The sequence below is a fragment of the Mastomys coucha genome, unplaced genomic scaffold (genome assembly GCF_008632895.1).
Source record: "Mastomys coucha isolate ucsf_1 unplaced genomic scaffold, UCSF_Mcou_1 pScaffold20, whole genome shotgun sequence".
NCBI lineage: Eukaryota > Metazoa > Chordata > Mammalia > Rodentia > Muridae > Mastomys > Mastomys coucha.
This window is the reverse complement of record NW_022196903.1, coordinates 137,038,655-137,043,932: the sequence shown is the minus strand read 5'-3', so window position 1 is coordinate 137,043,932 and position 5,278 is coordinate 137,038,655. Positions and strand designations below refer to the sequence as shown.

Below are 5,278 nucleotides of genomic sequence, written 5' to 3'. Positions count from 1 at the left end.
AATTCTTAGGTAAATGGATGGATCTGGAGAATATCATCTTGAGTGTGGTAACCCAATTACAAAAGAACAAACACGGTATGCAGTCTCTGATAAGTGGTTAGTAGCCCAGAAGTTTGGAATACAGGAAGAACAACCCACAAACCACAAGGAACTCAAGAAGAAGGAAGACCAAATGGTGGACAGTGCATTCCTTCTTAAAAGGGGGAACCAAATGCCCCCGGAAGGAGTTGCAGAGATTAACTATGGAGCAGAGATTGAAGGAAGGGCAAGCCAGCCTAAATATAGCTATCTCCTGAGAGGCTCTGACAGTACCTGAAGAAAAAAAAAACGTCAAGCAAGGCATTCAGTCTCACTCTTTGTTGTTCTCTTATAAGCCACCTCCCTAGTTAATTGTCTATGTTTCTTTTGGGTATATAAATACTTTTGAAATATATAAGCTGTTCTGAAAACCGTAGTATAGTGTAAAAACATGAAATAAAGAATATTACTAATAGTATTATAGAGGCTGAGATAGGAGACGCAATATTTCAAGACCCTTATGTTGTACACAGCCAGACACTGTCACGAACAAACAAGCTGAAAGTATATATAGATTGTATAATATTGGACCTATTTCTCCAATTACCAAATTAGAGAGACCATTGGATGACAATCAACAAATTTCTATTTCCTCAAATTTTTGGATTTCAATTGCTTAGGATATGTTGGTAATATTAATTTCATATTAAGATACTAAGAAAAGGTAATTGTCACTTCTTGTTGTTTTTGTTGTAATAGGTGGAATTAGATTTGTGTGGATTTGTTAAAAGATTACTTTCTTGCTTCTAGGGTGTAGTTTTGCTCCTTATGTTGGTGTTTTCTATCTGTTATCCTTTGTAGGGCTGGATTTGTGGAAAGATATTGTGTGAATTTGGTTTTGTCATGGAATATCTTGTTTTCTCCATTTATGGTAATTGAGAGTTTTGCTGGGTATAGTAGCCTGGCTGGCATTTGTGTTCTTGTAGTGTCTGTATGACATCTGCCCAGGATCTTCTAGCTTTCATAGTCTCTGGTGAGAAGTCTGGCGTGATTCTGATAGGCCTGCCTTTATATGTTACTTGCCTTTTTTCTCTTACTGCTTTTAAAATTCTTTCTTTGTTCAGTGCATTTGGTGTTTTTATTATTATATGACAGGAGGAATTTCTTTTCTGGTCCAGTCTATTTGGAGTTGTGTAGGCTTCTTGTATGTTCATGGGCATCTCTTTCTTTAGGTTAGGGAAGTTTTCTTCTATAATTTTGTTGAAGATAACTGGCCCATTACATTGGGAGTCTTCACTCTCTTCTATACCTATTATCCTTAGGTTTGGTCTTCTGATTGCGTCCTGGATTTCCTGGGTGTTTTTGGTTAGGAGCTTTTTGCTTTTTGCATTTTTCTTTGACTGTGTGTCAATGTTTTCCAAGGTGTCTTCTGCCCCTGAGATTCTCTTTGAGGGTGCTATTTATGTATTTCTTAAAGTCCTCTATCATCATGATGAGGAGTAGTTTTATATCTTAATCTTGCTTTTCTGGTGTAATGGTGTGTTCAAGACTTGCTATGGTGGGAAAATTGGGTTCTGATGGTGGCAAGTGACCTTGGTTTGTGTTGTTTATTTTCTTACGCTTGCCCCCAGCCATCTGGTTAATTCTAGTGCTACCTGCCCTTGCTAAATCTGACTGGGGCCTGTCCTTCCTGTGATCCTGTTTGTGTCAGAACTCCTCAGAGTCAAGCTTTCTCTGTGATCCTGTGATTCTGGTATCCTGTGATCCTGGGCTTTTTTAAAGCACTTGGGAGTGCAGCAGCTTCCTCTGGGTGTTGTGGGACTGGCTGAGGAGGCTGGGCCCAAGGTCTGCTCAGGACACCAGCCCAGAGAGACCAGAAGGAACCCAAGGCACTCTGCTGGTGGAGTTCCTGTGTGTCTGGTCCCGTTGGTCCCAGTTACTCCTGGTGTTGGGACAGATGTTGTGTCCTCTTTACCTCTGATCCCGTGAGTGTCAGAGCTCCTGGGAGTGGAGCTTACTCTGGGTGTTGTGGGACTGGCTGCAGAGCTTGCACCCAAGGTCTGCCAACACTCTTTAATAGTGCAAAGTTTGAAGTCTCTTTTTAAACTCATGGCAGTCTATTTAACTGTTACCCTGGTAAAATAAAAATGCATATCATATACTCTTAACATACAATGACACAGATTATACATTATCATTGCAAAAGGATTGAAAGGGAGTGTAGTGAGCAAATACTGTACTAAAGCAATACCGAAAACCAGTTGGGCAAACTCCAAACTCTGCATTTCCATGTGATACCAAAACGCTCTTCAGATTTCCAGCTTCCAGCTTGGTTGACTGGACCAGACTTGTCTTCGCTGGGCTGGTCCACAGCTCGTCTGCAGCTCTCCTGGCAGGTATCCCACAGCTCTTACTGCTGGATGTTGTTAATCCTAATCCAGGGTTTCTACACTCTCTTTGACCATTTAGTTCCTAGATAAAAGACACTTACAACCTTTATATTTATAATAAGCTATAATCAGCACAAGAGCTGGGCAGATATTTATACTCTATACTATTTTATCTATTTCCCAGCCAGTAATCCTTTTATATAATTGCCATGTTTCATCTGGGCTGCTCTAAACTCCAATTTGCCAGCCCACATGACCATCACTTTAAGATTCTTATCCCGGGAGCTTCTTTTTTCACCATCTTCCTTCTCCTCATGGTCTCCTCAGACTGTAAGCCTGGGAACCTAAGGACCCAACATCCCCTTCCACCCCCATCTCCCTTCTGCCCAGCTATAGGCTGTAGGCATCATTATTGGATAACTTGGGGGGCATCAATCTTGGATAACTTGGGGGGCAGGTTTATATAGCATCACTGTGTACCCATGGAAGCCACCAGGCCTTTGGGGCCAATATTTAGCATTACAATACAAGCAAAAGAGCAAACCTTAACAGACTCTGGCATCTCTAGCATCTTAGGACTCTTTACCACAACCCAGGCTTCACTTACACAACTTCGTATTATGGCCTCTCTAGGCCTTCATGGGAGCACACACCATACATACCTGGTCTCAGTACCTCTTGTGTCCTTGACCTAAAACCTGAATCACATGGTCAAAGTTACTGAGTTCTGCTTGCTAGGGCTGGAACATGGTTCCCTCATTCAAATACATTTTCATCAGCTTTCTGTTTGGGTGGTTTCCTTCACTCCTTAAACTTTTTTGAATTACTTTTCACAAGTTGGAAGCTGAGCTGAGGTCACCACTCTTTATTTCGTTAGCACCAGTCTTCCTTTTCCTCCTCCCTACTCCTAACTGGGTTTCTCTGTGTAGCCCTGGCTGTCCTGGAACTTAGTCTGTAGACCAGGCTGGCCTCAAACTCACAGAGATCTGCCTGCCTCTGCCTCTGGCACAGGGATTACTGACGTGCACTCTCACTGTCCGGCTTTGTTTATTTCTTTGTGCAGTGAATTGAGGTCCAGTCCACTTCCTGGTGCTCCTTTTCTCCTCAAGCCATACATTTTTACCCCTTGTTTAGCTTACTCCTTTTCATTATAGATATGTATAAAAATGATTGCTAATATTCACAAGACAGAATCAATAGTAGACTGTCTTAAAATCTCTTCTGCCAATGCTATTGATCTCAATTTAGCCTCTTGACAGATTTTTTTTTTCCAACAAGGGTAAAAAACAGCCACATTCTTTGCCAAAATATCACAAGATGGTCTCTCAGTTACTTACTAATATCCTTCTCTGAAACCTCTTAAGCTAGGCCATCATAATCTACATTGCTCTCAGAACCTCTGTCTTCCTTACTCATAGTAGTATGGCCCATTCCACTTAAAGTGTTCAGCTGCTTTCCTAATCCAAAGCCTAAAGGTCTACATTCTGCCAACAAGCTGCATGGTCAGGCCTGTCCTAGCAGTACCCGTTTCCCTGGAATTTACTGTCCTGTTTTTGTGAGAGACACCATGACCAATGCAACACTTATAAAGAAAGCATTTAACTGGGGGCTTGCTTACAGTTTCAGAGTCTTAGTCCATTATTATCATAGTGGGAACAGGCGTTGTTCTAGAAAAGTTGTGGAGAGCTGCATCCATATCCACAGGCAGAGAGAGAGAGAGGGTGGGGGGGGCCAGGCAATCTCACATAGAGAGACAGAGATAGACATAGTGCCAGACTGCACCCGGCATGCACTTTTGAAATCTCAGAGCCCAACCCCACCACTGCTACCCCCTTCCCCATGATACACTCACACTTCCTCCAAAATAGTGTCTGTCACTCCTTGGTGACTAAATATTCAAATATATGGGGGCCATCCTTATTCAAACCACCACATATACTAAGGAAAGAAGATTGCAAGTTGAAAAGCTGCTAAGCTGGGCAGTGGTAGCACATGCCTTTAATCCCAGTTCTTGGGAGGCAGAGGCAAGAGGATCTCTGTGAGTTCGAGGCCAGCCTGATCTGCAGACAATTTCCAGGACAGCCTGAACTACAATGAAACCCTGTCTCAAATAATTAAACAAAACAAGCTGCTGCTCTACCTGTGCCTTAGCTCACAGCCAATAAAGGATTCACTTGTGACATTGGCATGGCGGATAGTAGATACTATTCCTAATGATCTCCTTGTGGGATGTGCCCTTGTGTCTCCAAAGAAGCACTTCTGAGTAGCTTGGCTATGTCTGACCTTTCTACAAAGGGACTCAGTTGTAGAAACTGTTCTTCCTAGAAGTAGCTTTTCTCCGAAGGTTCCCAAGGGATGCATCCCTTTAAGAGGTTTTCACTTTACCAAGCTCTGGGTACTAACTGTGGTTATAATTTACTACTTGCAAGAGAGGCTGGGAAATGTAGTTTTTTAATGGGCATATTGCTATGCAGTTGATAATATCTAAACATTTAAAATATTTCTGAGAAGCCAGGCTTGTTGGCACATGTCTTTAATCCTACCACTGGGTGGGGAAGCTGAGGTAGAGACCATCTTGTTCTACCTATTGAGTTCTAGGACAGCCTGGGCTTCATAGAAAGACCCTATCTCCCCCTCCCCCATTTTTTTTTTTTTTTACACACAGGCACACACACACACACACACACACACACACACTCACACACATACACATTCACAGCCACACCCACTCACATACACATATTTCTAAGGAAGCTTTTCCTTCTTGCCATTCTGGAGATGCAGCCAAGGCCTTGTGCTGTATGTATGCTACAGGGTGCTGTATGCTACAGGGTGCTGTATGCTACAGGGTACTGTATGTATGCTACAGG

The 5,278-nt window shown here is 42.5% G+C and overlaps 1 protein-coding gene across 4 annotated transcripts in view; it reads left to right on the top strand.

Annotated features, from left to right (window-relative positions):
* Window positions 1-5,278, top strand: part of C2cd5 (C2 calcium dependent domain containing 5) — a 107,932-nt gene that overhangs the window by 26,941 nt on the left and 75,713 nt on the right. The gene's annotated exons all lie outside the window — the stretch shown is intronic.